Source organism: Oryx dammah, unplaced genomic scaffold (genome assembly GCF_014754425.2).
Source record: "Oryx dammah isolate SB20612 unplaced genomic scaffold, SCBI_Odam_1.1 HiC_scaffold_27, whole genome shotgun sequence".
In the NCBI taxonomy this organism is placed as follows: domain Eukaryota; kingdom Metazoa; phylum Chordata; class Mammalia; order Artiodactyla; family Bovidae; genus Oryx; species Oryx dammah.
This window is the reverse complement of record NW_024070211.1, coordinates 59,195,047-59,216,391: the sequence shown is the minus strand read 5'-3', so window position 1 is coordinate 59,216,391 and position 21,345 is coordinate 59,195,047. Positions and strand designations below refer to the sequence as shown.

Genomic DNA, 21,345 nt, shown 5'->3' with positions numbered 1-21,345 from the left:
TTCCAGCCACACAGTTTTTCCTCTGTGCAGTATAATTGCATATTGATATGCAAAGTTGTTTGTCTAGAACCACTAACAAAAACACATTTATTTCCTGTCTTGATTGATACAAAACCTGTTTCACGTGGCTAGACCTGTACAGAGACCATCAGGCACTAAAGAGAAATTTGCAAGGAAGGTTTGGTCAAATCTTGAAAGCAAAACTTGTTTTGCTTCTCAAATAGCTCCTAGTTCATTTACAAGCCATCTTGGGAATTTCTATGTCTTATCACTCTTGCTATTATGATGCTCTGTTTCTCACTCCTTTGGCAACAGGCTCTGTTTTCATTAAAACTCATCAAAGCATGCATGATGGAGTAGGTAGGGAAGCTGCAATTGAAATCTCTCTAATATTCCTGAACATAATTGTGCAGTGGGATTGCAGGTAATAGATTATCATCCAAGTCATTGACAGAAAGAAAAAAAAAATGTCCGTTTAGTTCAGTCTAATAGTTGTTGGCGTTGCTTTCCAAAGTTAGAGCAATGTCATTGAGGTGACAATCTTACGTATGGACTGCACAAGAGTCTGTCAGTATAGAGGAAATAAGAGTTACTCATGACACACAATGGGACCACTCACTTATGGCACATTTGTTTCCCCCAAACTTCTTAGTACATTGTTAATTTTTTGAAGCTGTATTTTACACCAAGAGGAGTAGATTTCAGTTGCTGGTGCCATATGTATTTGTCATCAAGTTCTGTCTTGGTTTCTCCTGTTGGCTGATTTCTATCCCAAACACTCTGGTTTACACATACACACACACACACCAAAAAGGAAGTATTAGCTTCCATTATCTGCCAAACTCTTCTACAGTTTGTAGAAGCTGGGCTGGGCTCAAGTTCTCCAGGTTCTGCCATCATGGCAGAAGTACTGTTACCAAAATATTGTGACTTGATTACAGACTGTGTAAAACTGTGCTAGATATCTGTTGGTCATGAGACTAGTTAGAGATGCATTACTTTGAAATTTTGTTATTTTCTTTACAAATGTGCTAATGAGGCTGCTGCTGCTGCTGCTGCTAAATCGCTTCAGTCGATTTACACTGTGGTAAAACTCTGTGCAACCCCAGAGATGGCAGCCCACCATGCTCCGCTGTCCCTGGGATTCTCCAGGCAAGAACACTGGAGTGGGTTGCCATTTCCTTCTCCAGTGCATGAAAGTGAAAAGTGAAAGTGAAGCCGCTCAGTCGTGTCTAACTCTTTGTGACCCATGAACTGCAGCCTACCAGTCTCCTCCATCCATGGGATTCTCCAGGCAAGAGCACTGGAGTGGGCTGCCGCTGCCAAGGCTAGTGAGTTATAGAAGAGGATGCCAACTAGAACCAGCTGATTTAAATCTTTGGCTCTGCCTACTTCTCCATACTTCTTATCAAAGGACTGGAAAGCATGGAAGGCAATCGTCTTCTATTTGAATCAATATGCGTTGGTTGTTTGCTCTGTCCAGGCACTAACAAGGCACTTAAGATATAGAAAATATTCAGATACGGTCCCCGAATTCCACAGAATATATCATCTCAAGTCCTTGTCGTAAAAAAGAAACAAAACACCCAGATCTTTCCCACTTTGATTCATAATTCATATATCAGCAAGAGTGATGCTTTAAAAACAGGTCTGCCCGTATCTTCTCACCCCTTTATCCTGCCTGTGCAAATTGCAAGCTTTTAATTCATGGATTATATTTTTTAAGGACATGGTTGTGAGGATACATGAATTCATATGCATTAATTGAAACTCTTAGAACAATTTCTGGTACATATTCATCCTCCAAATTATCATGTTTATTATGTATTATAGTTATTTCCCTTGGGTCCACAAACAAGTCTTCTTGTCTTTGTATCTCAGTTTCTCTCTCTGTAAATGGAGGGTTTGATGATGTCTTCTTATTATTGAGATGTAGTCAAGTTAAATGAATTAATGTTTAAACAATGTTGGAGAGTGACTGACACCTAAGAAACTGAGGTTTTCCTCTTTATCTTCTCCCCCCTTCCCTTGCAACCGTGTCCCTTGTCTGTGGGCAATCCAGGGAGGATGCTACAGATTGTGTCTCCTGATGGTCCAGTTATTGTTGCTCGGTTGGGACTCACTCATGAGTGACATATGCACTGTGGCTCACTAGCAGTTTAATCAGTTGGAATAATGCCTGTATTTTACTTCTATTAGGTTGGTACAAAAGTAATTGAGATTCAAAAGTAATTGTAGTTGGTGTAAAAAGAATTGTGGCTGACTTTTGCACCAACTGCAATTACTATTTTGCACCAACCGCAATTGCTGTTTTGCACCAACTGCAATTACTATTTTGAAAGAACTGCAATTACTTTTGCATCAGGCACAATAACTTTTTAATTTCAATTACTTTTGCGCAAATCTCAATTACTTTGGCATCAACTGCAATTACTATTACTTTTGTGCCAACCACAATTATTTTTAAACCTCAATTACTTTTGCACCAATTGCAATGAATTTGCACCAGCCACAATTACTTTTGCACCAACCTAATATTCCAGAGGGACAGTTTGCTTTTTGTAGACCAAGTAAGTGTTTTCCAGGGGACTTTTTGAACTGAACAAGGATGGTCATCCAGCTGCTTAGAAGACGGAAGACTTTTAAAATGTCAGTCTCCCTGTTTAATACATCATGCTGTCAGTCAGGGGCTTCCCAGGTGGCTCAGTGGTAGAGAATCCACCTTCAAATGTAGGAGATGCAGATTTGATCCCTGGGTCAGGAAGATCCCCTGGAGAAGAAAACGGCTACCTACTCCACTGTTCTTGCCTGGGAAATCCCATGGACAGCGGAGCCGGCAAGCTATAGTCCATAAGCTCGCAGAGAGTCAGACACGACTTAGTAACAAAACCACCACCACACTGTCAGCCAAGGCCTGGTGACCACATATAGCTTCAAGAAGGCTGGTCTCTTAGGTAAAGCTGGGGAGTAGATCGGCATGTGTGGAAGGCCCAAGCTTTAAAGTGGTCTCTCTGGACTAGCGGCAGACTGCATAATCTCCTGCTAAATTGGGCCATTAAATAAAACTACTAAGTTGTAAAGCTGTAGAATTACTGTGAAATTAAAGCGTTGTCACCTTTGAATTGCCAAGAGTTTTCACAGGCACTTAGAGAAATACCTTTCACACACACCACTTTAGCAGGGCCCATTGATTCCAGCCAAAGTGAGTGAGAACAGAAAGTACATGACAAAGTTGGGGAAAATGATTGTAATGTGATTTTCATAGATTTAGTTGCTTGTTCATAAATGCACATCCATTAACTAACTCATTTCTTGGATTATTTTATTAAACTTTTATTTATTTACCCATTCATTAATTCTTTCATTTATTTATTTCTGCATTTATTTTTTCATGGGTGTGGTTACTGACAGGGCTTCCCAGGTGGCACAGTGGTAAAGAATCTGCCTACAATGTGAAGATCAGAGTTCAATCCCTGGGTCAGGAAGATCCCCTGGAGAAGGGAATGGCAACCCATTCCAGTATTCTTGCCTGGAAAATGCCATGGGCAGAGGAGTCTACTTACACATTATTCATTCATTCAATCAATCAGTCACTTAGACTAAGTCCCCTACATATGAACAAGTTCTGTTCGTAGAGCACATTTGTAAGTCCGATTTGTTCATAAGTCCAATAAAGATAACCTAGGTACCACAATCAGATATATAGTACTGTACTGTATTTTTCACACCAATAATACATAAAAACAAGAAAGTACTGTTTAGGAGATGTCAGCCAGTGTTGGGTCAAGTACCAGAAGTCATGTTGATTATCAATATACTGATCAATATGTTTAACATATTAAATGTAAAAAAAAATGGTCTTTATTGCTGAAACCAATGTTTTGCTAAATAACATAATGAATGTTTTATGCAGTTTGTAAGTCAACTGTACTTAAATAAAAAAATAATAATAAACCAAAAAAAAAAGCACAAAAAATAAAGAAAATATCTTATTCTTACATTAAATACCTTGCAAAGTATAGTAGTACAGTTGAACGGCTGACATAAGGTAGGTGGCACACATGTTCTCATCTTTGAAGGTTTGCAACTTGAAGGTTTATATTTAGGGCACTTACTTTATTCAGCTGGTCATTTATGATAAGCCATTAAAATAACCTTTGAGCACTGGCTGGACTAAGCACCAAGGTTTCACAATAAATGTTTGTGTTATTCTCAAGGAATTCACAGTTCAGAGAGGGAATCAGACGTTTTAACAGTTTTTACACCTGGTATGGCAAATAGAGTAGCAACCAATAGTACAGAAAGAGTACCAAGGAGTCAGTGGTTATACCAAGGGGTGCATGGAGACAGCACAGTGCTCAGAGAAGATGCGCTTGAAGAGATGCCCTCTGAGCTGAATTTTACACTAGAAACAGCTAACATTTAATCAGGTTTCTGTTTGTTGGAGATGCCATGATAGGCACTTTACATTCATGAGGCCATTCAGGTTTTTTAGAAATCATGTGAAAAAGGTATCATTATTTCCATTTTACAGAGCAGGGTGCTGAAATCTTGAGAGGCTAAATAAATTGTCCAAGTTCTTGTCAGGAGCAAACAGTGAAGTTGGATCTAATTTGTGATTCTCGTTCTTGGGTTCCTAGCCCAGATGACACAGATGCTCTGAGGCCAATGAAGACCCAAGTGTCGGTTCACACAGACACTTCCTCTACCTGTGTTGCTTCCATCCATGGGTGAAGGCCACAGTGGAAAGGTTTTCCAGGAAGTGATCCTGCAGGGAGAAGACCTGCATCATTCCTTCCTGGATTGTTACTTTTTGTTGTTGAGTTGCTAAGTTGTGTCTGACTCTTTGCAGCTCCATGGACTGCAGCACAACAGGCTTCCCTGTCCTTCACTGTCTCACAGAGTTTGCTCAGACTTATATCCATTGCATCTATGATGTTATCCAACCATCCCATTCTCTGTCACCCCCTAATTGTTCAAGTATTTGATGAAAATAATATAAAATAAAGTTGCTTAAGTTTTCTTTCTTTTAAAAATGAACTGAGACAAACATTTAAAATGGAATTTTCTAGGCTTGTTCCCAGCAATCTTTATTCAATAGGTTTAGGACTATGATAAAAATAACACTTTTAGCAAGCACCTGAAGATTTTGGATCTTGGGAAACAGCTATATTAAGGTGATTATCACAGTGTACAGCATTTAGTAATTACCTTCTTTCTTTGTCTCCCCACTTCTAAGCAGGGTGGGAGAACTAGTCAGTGATTAAAAGAGCTGCTCTTTTTAAGACCAAACACAAGGCTTATCCTGCCCCTTCTTGATGGAACTTGCACCGCACATTTTTTATTGCGGGTACCTGGAAAGCCCTTCCTCGTGGTGTATGGGGATCAGGACACAGTCCAAACAACCTGTATTTATTGAGGCTCCTCTGTGCTCCATGCTGTATAAGCCATATAAATCACTGACCCTTGTGCTCTAGGACTTACGCTTAACTTCCAGCTCTTAAAACCTTTCCCTTTAGGTCATTCTATTTAATTTGTCCAGTTATCCCATAGATTCTCAACACCAGGGTATATTGAGCATGTTCATTTCTATGAGACTCAGTTTCTTCATCTGTATAATAGGAATGATCAGTTAATTTTACCTCAGTGGGTTGATGTGTGGGTTAAATAAAATTAAATAAACAACGTACCTCATGTGCTCAGTACAATATGTAGCATTCTCTAAGAGCTCCTGAGATAGAAGCCACAATCACCCAGCTCCATCATCTTGTTTGTGTGTGTGCTCAGACATGTCCGATTCTTTGTGACCCCATGGAGTCTAGCCCAGAGGTGCCTCTGTCCATGGAATTTTCCAAGCAAGAATGCTGGAATGGGTAGCCATTTCCTTCTCCAGTGTATTCTCCTGACCCAGGGATCAAACCCACATTTCTGTGCCTCTGTAATCATCATAAGCAGTGTGCACGTGTGCTCCATCATGTCTGACTCTTTATGACCCCATGGACTGTCAGCCTGCCAGGCTCCTCTGTCCGTGAGATTTTCCAGGCAAGAACAGTGGAGTAGGTTGCCATGCCCTCCTCCAGGGAATCGTCCTATGTCTCCTGCATTGGTAGGCAGATTCTTTACTGCTGAGCCATTGGGAAGAACTAAATGTTGAAGGAATCAGGGACAGAAGTGATCAAGTAGGGCTTTGTTGGAGACATAGAGCTTAGTTATGAAGTTGAAACATATGTGTCTTGAGTTAGGCAGAGAAGAGAAAAGAGGAAAAATCAATCTTGATGAGCTCAGTGACATCATGGATGTGGTGATGCAGCGAGCTTGTGCCCAAGGGCTCCTTGACTCATTTGAAGGCTCTTGGCTCATCCGTGTGTTTTAATACAGTCTTACCTTTGGGCAAACACTTTTCTTGTTCAGAAGAATGAAATAACAAGTGGGAGTCAAAGGTTTCTCCCAGAAATCTTGCTTTTGCTTTGAGCCCAGAATTCTGGGGAGAGATGATGAATCAAAGTCAGTCTATACATTACAAAGAATAAAAAAGCCCAAAAGGCACTAGCAGTTTGTGATTCCACATTTTGTGATGCAGGGGAAGCAGAGGGACCCTTTATCTAGGAGCCTTTATTCTTCATGGATCTTCACAGCGGGTGAGCTCAAGTCTCCTGAGCACCAATCAGCCATGCCTGCTGTGTGCACAGAGTTTGACTCTGTTCTATTTGTATCTTCTTGTAAAGAGGAGCTGATAAGAGACATTGGCTGGGTCGACCATCTGTGGTGACAGTTTCCATATGCTATTTTCGCTGCCAGCTGTGGGTGTCCTGGCTAACTCTTATGACTTAGATATGACTTTGTTCTGGAATGACATGTACTCAATCTCCTTCTCCCTTATTGTTTGCTCTTATGACTTTCTTCAGTCCATCACCTTTCTCATGGCTCCCCCTTGAATCCACATAATCAGTAAACATCTGCTCAGCATCGGTGGCAAGTGCTTGGGCATGGCTTGCATCTCAGCACTGATACTTCCTAGTTTTGTCAAGTTATGTGATCCAAGGAGTTACTTGGCTTCCTTGTTCCTTAGTTGCCTTCTTGGTCATTACAAATAGAGCCTATGTATGAGACTGTTGTGAGTTTTATAGGAGTTAATCATTGTAAACCACAAGAAAACCATTTTCTGGCATTATATACCACATATGTGCTTGTTTATAACATTATTTTCCTCACTCTCTTCTCAGAAACCTTGACACTGGCTTCTTGGTGTTTCTGGGATATAATGATGAAAATGGAAGTGAAAGTGAAAGCCACTCAGTTGTGCCCAACTCTTTGCGACTCCATGGACTTTACAGTCCATGGAATTCTCCAAATCAGATTACTGGAATGGGTAACCTTTCCCTTCTCCCAGGGATCTTGCCAACTCAGGGATCAAACCCAGGCCTCCCACATGGCAGGCAGATTCTTTACCAGCTGAGCTACAAGGGAAACAGTGATGAAAATAATAACTAATAAACTTCAGGAACATTCCTGGTGCCTTGAAAGCTCCCCTACAAAGTAATTCAACATCAATAACAAATACTTCTATTTGAAAATGGATGAGCTATCATGCTATGGATGATTGAATTTGATCATACTTTTAAACTTTTATTATGTTAATTAATTAAGTAATTTTTGGCTGTGCCCCATGCATACAGGATATTAGTTCCCCAACCAAGTGTGGAACCCATATCTCCTGCAGTGGAAGTGCTGAGTCTTAACCACTGTACCACCAGGGAAGTCCTGGAAATAGTGTTTGCTTTTGGAAAACTATTTAGTCCGTTGTTCTTAGCTGTGTGTGTGTGTGTGTGTGTGGTTGTAAGAGCACATTCACATGGATTTGCTGGGGCAGAGTAGAATGGTTTTGAGCCTTTTCTCTATGTGAAGCACTGTGTGAAGTTCTATCTTATTTTCCTCAAAGTTTTATTCTGAAACATTCAAACCTACAGAAAAGTTGACAGAATACTAAAATGAACATCCATAAACTTTTCACCTAAACTCTCCAGATATGAACATTTTGCCCCATTTACCCACATTTGTGCTACTCTTAGCTCCTCTCTCCCTTTCTCTCTCCTGTCCTTTCTTTGTCCTCATAGAAAAATGTTTATTTCTAAACTATTTGAAAGCAGACTGTAGACATGGTGATAATTTAAATGTGAAGCCTTCACTTGTACCAATATACACAATGCTATATAAGCACAAAACTAAAACCATAGTTTAGTTTTATTTTTATAGTAAGAACAATAAAGATCACTTTAATGAATGTTATCCAATATATAATTCATCTTGTCCCTACACTGTCTTTTATAGCAATGTCTTTCTGTTTGACTCTCAAGCACTTTCTATATGTGGGATTTAATTGCCCTGTCTTTTTAATTTCTTTTAACTAGAAAGCCAGGTCCCCTACACCATCCTGTTTTGGTCATTTTTCAAGACAGACATTAACTTTTTGAAGAGTACAAACCAGTTGTAAGTAAAATGTTCCAAAGTGGAGAGCGGTAAGAGAGGGATGGAGTGGGAGTTTGAAGTTATGAGATGTAAACTGTTACACAGAGAATAGATAAGCAAGGTCCTATTGTACAACACAGGGAATTATATTCAATATCCTGTGATAAATCATAATGGAAAAGAATATTTTTCACATATATATTTCATATATGATGTCCAACTCTTTGCAACCTCATGGACTGTAGCTCACCAGGCTCCTCTGTCCATGGAATTCTCCAGGCAAGAATACTGGAGTAGACTGCCATTTCCTCCTCCACATTATCTTCCTGACCCAGGGATTGAACCCATGTCTCTTGCATCTTCTACACTGGCAGGGAGATTCTCAGCTGTACCACCTGAGAAGCCCCCTTGTATCAGTTGAAACTTATAAATTATTTTACTTTAATATGTTTTTACTATTATCATTATGTTTATTGATGCTCAGATTGTCCCATGTATAGCTGGTAATGATCCCTTTAAATCTGTTCCTATGTCTTTCGTGAGTGACCTCATTAATCTTGGAACACTTGCGTGCTTTCTAGTCCAAGATGTTCCAATATGTTACCTTGAACTTTCTCTGCCTGACCCAGACTCAGCTGTTTTCCCAAAGAAGCCCAGTCCCTTTTTGTAGCACATGGTATTTGAAAATTAAGATCTAGATGTTTGGTTTGTTTATTGCTTCTCCATCTTTCTTATGGACACAGGTAAAAAATGCATGTGTGTGTGTGTTTAATTTATGAATTTATATACTTAACTTTAATGCAAACCCACCACCACCAGGTCTTTTCTCATCATTCCATCATCCATATGTATTTCTCTTCTCACATACTGAGAAACTATCCCAACAAAATCAATATATGTATACCTATGGCTGATTCATGTTGATGTTTGGCAGAAACTAACACAATTCTGTAAAGCAGTTATCTTTGAATTAAAAAATAAATACATTTAAAATTGAAAAAATACATTTTATAATTTATTCTATCCTATAATACTCATCAACAGATTCAGAATCAAATAGCAATGTCACTACTGATAACAAGGTAAAGACTGACTTAAATTTTGCATTTTGTTTTTAGACTATAGCCTCAGGATGTATAGCTGAACAGAATACTATATTTTAAAAGTTACTTTAATTATTTTTTTCTCCTTTGTAGTTATCTTATCTATTTAATATATAGTCAAGATTTTTTTATATTCAGTTTTGGTGTTTGTCTCTTTTCATCTTTATGATTTAATTTTATGTTTTAAAAATGTAAAATATTTTCTTATTACAAAAATCAAATATAGCAACAATGGTTGACTGATTACATTTTGTTCTTTCTCATAGTCTTCACTCTGTTCTTACCCATCTGCTCTATATAATCATTTAGTTTATCCTTGTCTATAGCCCTATTTCTCCTTTCTTCTTACAAAACCCGTAGCATAGTCTTTTGCACTTTGTTACCCTGAAATGATTCTGTCTATCCTGGAAATAATTCTAGATTAGTTTAAAGAAATCTTACGTGGTCTTTATTATGGTTACACAGTATTTCGCTATGTCAATTAACTATCCTCTATTCAATCAGACAGCTGTTGTTAGATATTTATATTTTTCCAATATTCTGCTGTTTGCAATAGATATTCTGGGCTGTATGACAGAATTTCAAGTACATATCGAAACATAGTGTCCTATCATATCACTTTGTGGTTGATTTTAAGTACTGTCACTGAAGCCAGTAAAAATATTGGTAGTCTGTTGAAGGTTTAGTTCAGTAATAAGTGAATAGCTACTGTGGGTCAGGTGCTAGGCAGGCAAAGACTTATGAGACATTCTTTTCCCTTGCTGAGCTTGCATTTTATGGAAGGGTCTGAGTAAATAAGCTGGCATAACAGTACTTGAGTGAGACAAACATGAGGTGCTGGTAGAGTTAGAAAAGTTTTCCCACTGGAGATGAAGTTGGTACATCATTGATACTGTGACGAAAGAAAGATGAATAATTTCACTTTCTTCTTGAGCTTTCATTTGGTCAATCACCTTCAAAACCAGAATTTAAGATCCATGGAAGAAGAATAAGTATATTCTTCCATTTTCACAAGGCTTGTCTACTTTTGTGACCTGCAGAGAGGCAACATAAATGCTGGGTATCCTTTCTGAGGACTTGTTTTTTAATCACTAAGTCTGAACCCATGCAGATCCTATGGACTGCGGCACACCAGGCTTCCCTGTCCTTCACTATACCCAAAGTTTGCTCAAACTCATGTCCATTGAGTTGGTGATGCTATCTTACCATCTCATCTTCTGGCACTGCCTTCTCCTCCTGCCTTCAATCTCAGCATCAGGGTCTTTTCCAATGAATCTGTTCTTCACATCAGGTGGCCAAAGTATTGAAGTTTCAGCTTCAACATCAGTCCTTCCAATGAATATTCAGGGTTGATTTCTTTTAGGATTGACTGGTTTAATATCCTTGTTGTCCAAGGAACTCTAAAGAGTCTTCTCCAGCACAAAATTCAAAAGCATCAGTTCTTCGGTGCTCAACTTTCTTTATGGTCCAACTCTCACATCTGTACATGACTACTGAGAAAACCATATCTATGACTATACAGACATTCGTGAGCAAAGTGATGTCTCTGCTTTTTAATATACTGTCTAGTTTTGTCATATCTTTTCTTCCAAGGAGCAAGTGTCTTTTAATTTCATGGCTGCAGGACTAAGGCAAACCTTTTGCAATCAGCGACTTGCCCTGTGAGTTCCATCTTGGCTACCTTAACTCTTCCAAAGAAAGGATGTACTCAGTCACTCAGTCATGTACAGTTTACGACCCTCTGGACTGTAGTCTGCCAGGCTCCTCTGTCCATGGGATTTTCCAGTCAAAAATACTGGAGTGGGTTGCCATTTCCATCTCCAAGGGATCTTCTCAGCCCAGCAACTGAACTTGCATCTCTTGCACCTCCTGCATAGACAGACAGATTCGTTACCACTGTGCCACTTGGGAAGCCCAGGGACTACCATCTACTGTATACTTGTGATTCAGGTACTGGGTAATATATATTCTCTTAGAGTGTAATCCACGTGGTAAAGCATGAGTTAGAAATTTTTTCTCATTTGCATTTTGAGGAAACAGAAGTTTATAGAGTTTGGAGAATATTCCAGCGTCACTCTGTTAGTAACTGACAAATCTAAGGATTGAATTCAAGTTGGATCCAGTGCCTATATTTTTCCTCAGAAAGCACCACAACAGTGCTTATCACAAAGGTGGCCCTAAAGACCTCATGAAAATGTCTCACAGCAACCAAAGTCCCTCCCTGATCATCAGGTGACTTTGATTTGCAGTCCACTTTCCCTTCTTCCCCTGCCCAGGAGGTGGGCACAGGCTCAAAGCTGTGGTTTTTCTGGGAGTCATGTACATATGTGAGAGCTGAACCATAAAGAAGGCTGAGTGCTGAAAAATTGATGGTTTTGAATTGTGGTGCTGGAGAAGCCTCTTGAAAGTCCCTTGGACAGCAAAGGGATCAAACCACAACCCCATACATGCTGCTGTGAATCTTTTAATTTCCATGGGAACTTCTTTCTCAGAACCAGCTATAAATCCCTTGAGCTCAGGGTCCAGCATGGCGTTCAGCCTGGTAACCCTCAAGATACTCAGTCCCTAAATGTGTTCTGCATACAGTTGACTTTTCATGAATTTTCTTTGGATAAACCAGTTAATCAGAAACAAACAAGCACCATGCAATTGCACATGAAATCCATTCAAGATCATGCCCCCTCCTCCAAAATCAGAAAAAACAGATTCCCCAGGTCTCTTTGATGATGCCACTGATTTTAAAGCAAAGGAAAAGAAAAATAACCCGCCAAAGGTATATAAGAAGTAAAGGCTCAGGGAAGTAGTACAGTAAATCATGGCCAAGTATGTTGTCTGGAAGTCATAAAGTGTGTGGTCCATGCGGGCTGGTGTTGGAACGGCAGTGGCTGGAATGGGTTCCCCACCCCCCTGCAGCCTGCAGTGCCTACTTCCAGCTAATGCACCATGCATGGTGACTCTATCAGGAGCCTTAAATTAGTAATGCTCCCTCTTCCAAACAGCAGAAGCTCAGACACTAAAAGCAACCATATCTTCAGTGGTTTTAGCAGACAAGGAAGATGCTCACCTTGGCCTCTGGGCTGAGCCACAAGAGAGTGAAAACTCTTACAGAAATTCTGAAACCTTTTAAAGAAGTTGAAAACTGTTTTTCACCTCTTGTCTTTCTTCCTTTTAAAGGTTGAGGGGAAGGTTCATGGACCCCCTCATCAGAAGTTCCCAGAACTGTTTCCCACAATGAAATGATGCCTCTGCTCCTCCCTGAATCACTTCATCAGCAGGGCTTGTGACTGTTCAACTCTTATTTCAAGGCCAGTACCCTGAGTCAGCCTCTGAGTTCTACTCAGTGCTGTGAGTTTGATTCAGTGCTCAGAGCATCACTGCTTAATGGGTATATCCAGTTTACAGATGTGGAGACTGAGGCTGTGGGAGGCTCCCTGTCTCTGCCTTGTTTGGGAATTTGGTCAGTGGCAGAGCTGGCAGCCAGATCTGTTGATCCCAAAGCCCTTGCTTTCCTCCATCACATCTGCCTTCATTAACCACAAAAACCCTTTCCAAGCTGATATCTACTCAGTAGACATTGCCTAAGATTTAAATGGGGAGATAAGAGACAAACATATGAAAAATTAAATAACTGTCAGTGCAAAATGACAAGAAATGGCATAGAAATGGCATAGATGGTAAAGACAGTGCTTTGAGAATTGTTTAAGCTATCTTTACCCTTGACATAGAAAATTCACTTTGTCAACTTAGATAACTGTACCAGAAGTGACCCCCTCAACCTTAATACAGACTTGTTTTATTGCAATAGGAGTATAAGTGAATTGGCACACTTTTCAAAGGACTGTAAGCAGCTCCCCACAGTGATTTAAGTTCAATTAAGCTGAGTATTGACAATCTGTAGACTTCTCTCTTCCTTCCAAGCATTATGAAAGAAAATTTACAGATTTTTCCTTGCTCTGCAGAGTCAGATATGTGTGTAGAATGAGGTTTTATTAATCAGAGTTATCACGTGTTTCTCTCTCTTTTTTCACTTTTCTTCTGTTTGCTTTTTCTTCTTAGTGGTGATCTCCATGGTAACAGATGAAACATCTTATAGCATCTGTAAGGACTACTATTAATAATAATAGTGATCATCACAATAATAATACCAATCAGATAGAATGAGAATCAAAATAAGAGAGTTAAACACTTGCTCTGTATGTAAAGAATTGATTTTCTGAAATGAAAGCAAGAGTAATCAAGGTGGATCACCTAAAGCTTCAGGATGAAGGTTCCTAAACAATTTTCCTGGGGTGATGACTAGGAAAGATTTCACAGGAAAGATAAAGATATGGACTATTCTGGAATATCCTGCTATTGCTACTCTGCTGGCACTCTATGAAACCTCTTTTACTTTTCTCTTGTTGATGTTGTTGAGTGTGTGTGTTTTGATCTTACCACTTGAAAATTATTTTACATGTGGACATTTATACAATAAGTCCCCTACATATGAACAAGCTCCATTCTGAGAGCACATTCATGAGCCCAATTTGTTCATAAATCCAACAAAGTTAGTCTAGGTACCCAACTAACACAATTGGCTGTAGCTATATGCATTATACTGTTCAGTTCAGTTCAGTTGCCCAGTCGTGTCCGACTCTTTGCAACCCCATGAATCGCAGCGTGCCAGGCCTTCCTGTCCATTACCATCTCCCGGAGTTCACTCAAACTCACGTCAGTGATGCCATCCAGCCATCTCATCCTCTGTTGTCCCCTTTTCCTCCTGCCTCCAATCCCTCCCAGCGTCAGAGTCTTTTCCAATGTATCAACTCTTTGCATGAGGTGACTGTACTAGGTTTTTAATACTTGTTACACAAATAATACATAAGAAACAAACACAAAAATATAAACATCTTTAATATTACAGTACAGTATCTTGGAAAGTACATACAATAGTGTAGTACAGTTGGCATACAGCACCTGGCATTAAGTGAACAGGCAAGAAGAGTTACTGACTGGACCAAGAGGAGGTGGGATATAGTAAAGTGAAGAATTGTCAGCAATAGGAGACAGAGGGCAAACTGCAATTTACTCATGCTTGGCCCTGATGGAACACACGTTTACATCTTTGCAACTTGAGCATTCATATGTAGGGGACTTACTGTACATGCTGGCGATTAGCCTCCTCTTGATAAAGATTTCCTGAAGTCTTACAGGGTGCTTAGTGCTAGCCAAGATACTGATGGTCCACAAATGAAAGACCAGTGTTGACCCATCCATTCTCAAGGGAAACAATACAGTTTCTCTATCACCAGCTCCAACCCAGCCCCAGCAGACCTCTGGGCATCCTCACTTACTCGTAATCTCAAGAGTGCTTATATTAGTGTGAAGCATTTGTGGTTCTCCTATATATGCCACTTTTCCCCTCAAATGATGGTAAGATTTTGAAAGAGTTCAGCATGCCTTATTCTCCTGTGTCTGTGCCCTGGGGACTAGCACACAGTATATACAGAATGATACATTTCACATCCTGGGAGGTCTCAAGTTTGTAAGAAGATAGACTTGAAAGCTAAATCCACAAAGCAACATAGGAAATGCTGTACTAGTCTTCATAACAACCCTTGTCATGTTTTTGAAATGAAGCCTTGGATCTTTATAACACATGCTGTTTGATGGCCTATAACCCATAAGTTTTTATAGTTAAAGGTGGCATAATACCTTACAGCATCACTTATACTCAGGCAAGTGCACTGGACTGAATGCTGTTTTTTAAAAAAAAATTCGGGTTTATTTGCTTTACAGTGTTGTATTAGTTTCTGCTGGACAGACAAGTGAATTAGCAGTATGCATTCATATACCCCTCTTTTTTGGATTTCCTTACCATTTAGGTCACCACAGAGTTTGCAAGGCAGAAATAGAGACACAGATGTAGAGAACAGGTGTATTGACACTAAGGAGGAAAATAGGGGATGGGATGAATGGTGTATGCTATGAGATAGGGATTGAGATATATACATACTATTGATATATGTATAAAGTAGTTAACTAATGACAACCTACTGTATAGCACAGGGAACTCTGCTTAATGTTCTATGCTGAGTGCTGCTTTTAAAAAGCAAACATTTTATTTTTTCAGTTCCATACAGTCAGTCGCTCAGTCATGTCCAACTCTTTGTGACCCCATGAACCACAGCATGCCAGGCCTCCTTGTCCACCACCAACTCCTGGAGTCTACCCAAACCCATGTCCATCGAGTTGGTGATGCCATCCAACCATCTCATCCTCTGTCGTCCCCTTCTCCTCTTGCCCTCAATCTTTCCCAGCATCAGGGTCTTTTCCAATGAGTCAGCTCTTCTCATCAGGTGGCCAAAGTATTGGAGTTTCAGCTTCAACATCAGTCCTTCCAATGAACACCCAGGACTGATCTCCTTTAGGATGGACTGGGTGGATATCCTTGCAGTCCAAGGGACTCTCAAGAGTCTTCTCCAACACCACAGTTCAAAAGCATCAATTCTTTGGTGCTCAGCTTTCTTTATAGTCCAACTCTCACATCCATACATGATCACTGGAAAAACCATAGCCTTGACTAGACTGAACTTTGTTGGCAAAATAATGTCTCTGCTTTTTAATATGCTGTCTAAATTGGTCATAACTTTCCTTCCAAGGAGTAAACGTCTTTTAATTTTCATGGCTGCAATCACCATCTGCAGTGATTTTGGAGCCAGAAAAATAAATTCAGCCATTGTTTCCACTGTTTCCCCATCTATTTGCCATGAAGTGATGGGACCAGATGCTATGATCTTAGTTTTCTGAATGTTGAGCTTTAAGCCAACTTTTTCACTCTCCTCTTTCACTTTAATCAAGAGGCTCTTTAGTTCTTCTTCACTTTCTGCCATAAGGGTGGTATCATCTGCATATCTGAAGTTATTGATATTTCTCCTGGCAATCTTGGTTCCAGCTTGTGTTTCCTCCAGCCCAGCATTTCTCATGATGTACTCTGCATATAAGTTAAATAAACAGAGTGGGAATATACAGACTTGATGTACTCCTTTTCCTATTTGGAACTAGTCTGTTGTTCCATGTCCAGTTCTAACTGTTGCTTCCTGACCTGCATACAGGTTTCTCAAGAGGCAGGTCAGCTGGTCTGGTATTCCCATCTCTTTCAGAATTTTTCACAATTTATTGTGATCCACACAGTCAAAGGCTTTGGCATAGTCAACAAAGCAGAAATAAATATTTTTCTGGAACTCTCTTGCTTTTCTGATGATCCAGCAGATGTTGGCAATTTGTTCTCTGATTCCTCTCCCTTTTCTAAAACCAGCTTGAACATCTGGAAGTTCATGGTTCACATATTGCTGAAGCTTGGCTTGGAGAATTTTGAGCATTGCTTTACTAGCATGTGAGAGGAGTGCAATTGTACAGTAGTTTGCGCATTCTTTGGCATTGCCTTTCTTTGGGATTGGAATGAAAACTGACCTTTTCCAGTCCTATGGATGATGCTGAGTTTTCCAAACTTGCTGGCATATTGAGTGCAGCACTTTCACAGCATCATCTTTCAGGATTTGAAATAGCTCAACTGGAATTCCATTTCCTCCACTAGCTTTGTTTGTAGTGATGCTTCCTAAGGCCCACCTGACCTCACATTCCAGGAAGTCTGGCTTTAAGTGAGTGATTACATATAATTGCCATATAACTTTCTGTAATTTTAAGATGTACAATGTACTGATTTTATACATTTATATATTACAGTATGATTACCATGCTTAGCTAACACCTCTCTTATGTCATGTAATTATTTTCTTTTTTTCTAGTGGGAATGATTAAGACCTAGTGTCTTAGCAACTTTGCAGTTTATAATACAGTACTGTTGACTAATTATGAAGCTGTGCATTAGATTTCCAAAACTTATTTATCTGCTAATCACGTTTGTGCATTTAAAACAACATCTATCCATTTTTCCAAAGTTATAGTAATTAATACAATATGATATTAGCATAAAAATAGCCACATATGCCAGTAGAACAAAATAGAGAGCCCAGAAATAAGCTCTCACATAAAGGATCAACTGATATTTGACAAGGGAGCCAGGAATACTCAAGAGTAAAGGATAATCTATTCAACAAATGGTGTGGGCAAAACTGGACAGGCAAATAATCAGACAAAAAAATAACTTGAAAAAGAGTAAAAACTTCAACAGAAGGTCTAATGGCATAAAAACCTAGAAGAAAACATAAGGAAGAAATCCCTTTGACATTCTGACAAAGATTTTTTTTTTTTTTACTCTGACAACAGAAGCAGAAGAAACAAACAAACAAAAAAATCAGTAAGTGGGACTACATCAGATTAAAGAGCTTCTGCACAGCACAAGAAATAGTCAACAAAATTAAAAAGCAATCTCAGAGATTAGAGAAAATATTTGCCAGCCATTTATTGGATAATAAACATTAAAATGCATAATAACTTATTTTAGACTAACTAAGATCCTTAGTGAATTGAATAAGTTTCTACCAGTTCAAAAATCTTCAAATGAAGTCCTTTCTTAAGCAGACAATTTGTCTTGAGTAACTCAATACTTGTATTCCTTTAAGCAAGTTAGAAAGAGGGGCTCTGTTTCTCATCATGGAACTGAATACAATGGAAGAAACAATAGAAAATGACCTGGGTAGCAAACCGTGGTATCAAGGGCAATGATTTTCTAGGTTTCTGGGTCTATGAGGACTAAATGACATATTCTATCGTAGACATTTCTGAAATGCAAGGAATGAAAATAAATCTAGAAACACATGAGGCTATTTCAGAGTGAAAAGGTAATTCAACAAGATAATAATCATTTATCATATACAGCAGCAGCTATATCACAAGGAGTCTGCTAGCTAACCTCCTTTGCAGGATGAGTTTCCCACCCCCAACCTTCTAAGGATTGAAGTCCCAGTCCTCATTTTAATGTCATAGAAAAGTTTGAATATAAAGATTTTTCACCCTTTTGCATGCCAGACAACCAGTTACGTGTCCATGTAAAACATAATACTGCATCATTATATCATCATGGATGGAAAGATTAATATAAATATATTGTTTACCAATGAGGAAACTTTAGAGATGTATATAACTTGTTCAAGGTCTTCCTACTAGAGTAGAACATAGACGTTCATCAGATGGGCGGGTTTCTAAAGCCAGGCTGTCTCATGGTACCTTGAAGCCTTAAATGCATTTTTAGAGACTAGCAGTTAGGGTGGATGCCATGTGGCAGAGGAATGGTGCTGGAGGCAGATCAGCTGAGGGTGGTATTTGGAGCCTGGAGGATTTTATGATGCTCTGCCAATCATAGCTTTTAGCTGATTTCCTCCTTGGTCTCTGCATGAAACTGGACTTACTTGAGTTAAAGGGAAACCTGTTTGGTTTCCTTGTGTGAAAATCCAAGTTCACAGACTACCAGGGGGAAGCATTTTCCATTCTGGGACTTTTGAATCTGGTATGTTTTTCCCATGGATCTGCAGAGAGACGGTCAAGCTTAGTGCGTTTCTCCTCTAGGTGTTTGTGGGTCTTCCTTTCTGGATTGGGAAACAACCTTCTTGAAGCAGGCTACCCTGAGAACTACAAGAGACCAGTCATAGCTTCTCCTGTTTTTAATGCTTTTGTTAATATCAGCATCGGGTATCTGTGAGCTCCTGGAGTTGGAGATGTCATATATCTTTATCTAAGTGGTACAAACAGATGTCTATTAAATACCTAGTTATTTAGTTAATAACAGAGTTCCTCACACTGATCTCCTCTCTTAATCTTCCTCTACAGTTGGCATCATTGCTGCTTTTTAAAGTATAATTGATGAAGATACTGAACTTCAGAAAAGTAATCATTTGACCAAGTATGCTTAGCCAATAAGTGTAAGGCTGACTCACAGATCTAGATCTTCTGAGGCCAAAATTCACACTCCGTCCATTGCCCACTGACTAAATTACCATCTTGAACATTTAACTCATGAGTCCAGTTATATTTATAGTATATGTAGGTCCATGCATGGATCACCCTCCATCCCCCTAAAAGCCTATTCAAAATGAATGTTGCTTGAGATCTTTCACCTATACCTTCCCTAGCTAAAACTACCTGTCCCTACCTTATTCCATGTATCAGGAACATCAGCCATCAAAGCTGACTCTTCTGAGTGGCACTGACCCCTGGCTTTTCATGTTTTATCAGGTTCAGGGCCTAATCTGCACAGCAACCCAGGAAGTGGGAGAAAAAATAGTAAGTGAGAAAAAGATAACATCCAGTAATCTTCTTATTTTTAGTCTTTATGTTTCTATCACCCAGGAGAAAAATAATGAGATGACAAAGGCTGTCTTTGAAATGAAAACACCTAAGAGACCCTAGGTTTCGAGTAATCGTCTCTCTTCCTGTTGGTCAGACTGTGCTTGTGATGTGTGTTAAGTGAATTGAGGGGAGCTTTTGGAGCCCTTAGTTGTTCCTTTGTGTCTTCTGTCTATAGCATATATCAAAAAGTGCCAAGAGTTCAACTGTGAAAACTTCACTCTCCGGGCCCAGAAGGAGGGGTTTGCGATATTTGTGGCTTTGGGATAAAAGATTGTCTCTCTGATACTACTCTTTCCTCTCCCTCTTGTCAAAGATAGAGTAAGATTTTGGAAAAAAATGAGCTAATGAGTAAATGAATAAGCAAATTGTTTAATTAGTGTATGAACACTGGATGGACAAAGGTATGAAAATCAGTGTAAATTTAGAAGGAAATCCAAATTTGTGTAATTTAGTGATGCTGTGAGGACCAATTTTGGAGTCAGACAGATTGGACTCATTGAGACTGGGGACAAGTTTACTTTCTCTTTCTTTCTTATATCTGTATCTATATGGATACCTATAATATCTATACTTGTAGCTATATTTATATTGATATCTGTCATGATTGTTATGAGTACTGGTGATAATGTATGTAAAATATCTTAGAATGGAACAGTAACATGGCATCTCATTAGAGTTCTGTTTCTTGTAAATACCATGGACATTTCAAAATTGGCAGTTTTTATTTCTCCCTCTACAGTGTTGTATTATTGAATGACTACTTTCTTTGGTTATTTTATCGACATTTGTCTGTACTAGCACCAACATTTTTGAAATTTCTGGTTCATTGTTTGTGTAACATTATTATTTTTACCAATATGAATCAAGCCTTATTTTTGCTTTCAAAATCAAAATCCAATAAACTTCTGATTTTTTAGACTTTATAGAAAATGTCATTCAATTAAACATTGGAGATATGGGTCATCAGGGGGTTGGTTTCAGAAAAGAATGTTAAGAAGAATCAGAATGTTTGAGCAGAGTTTAATTTTCTGCTGCAATAAATATTTCCTCATTTAGGAACTGTGAAGATCAAACTTTCTCTTCCTCCTTTTTCTAATATATTGAAACTGAAGTGCAGGGCAATGAAGCTACTTATCCTAACTCATATACAGAATTGAGAGAGAGAAAGTAAAACCCGGGGATACTGCTTGCCAGTTGTTTTTAATATTATTTTCTTTTTCATGGCCAGCCGCCACCATCTTGCTTCTAAGCTGTGTTGGTTATATACTGTAACTAGAAATATTTGTTACAGTGGTAGTGTATATGCTTACCACCCTCATCTAATAGATATGCTGTGGGTCATTCCTTTACTTCCTAGACTCTGGTTTCCTCATTTGTGAAACTAAATGAGTGAGAGAGAGAGAGGACGGAAACCACATGATGTCTGGGCAACGTTCTTTTTCAGCTCTGAACATCTATGAAGAGTAATGATGTTATTATGTGGGCAAGA

The 21,345-nt window shown here is 39.1% G+C and overlaps 1 protein-coding gene and 1 long non-coding RNA gene across 7 annotated transcripts in view; one reads left to right on the top strand and one right to left on the bottom strand.

The window, feature by feature from the left end:
- LOC120854700 overlaps positions 1-4,174 on the bottom strand; it is a 381,893-nt gene extending 377,719 nt beyond the window's left edge. The window contains exon 1 of the long non-coding RNA XR_005719045.1: positions 4,062-4,174. This is a non-coding gene — a long non-coding RNA (uncharacterized LOC120854700). The remainder of the gene's footprint in view (positions 1-4,061) is intronic.
- Positions 1-21,345, top strand: part of CNTNAP5 (contactin associated protein family member 5) — a 1,071,087-nt gene that overhangs the window by 712,920 nt on the left and 336,822 nt on the right. The gene's annotated exons all lie outside the window — the stretch shown is intronic.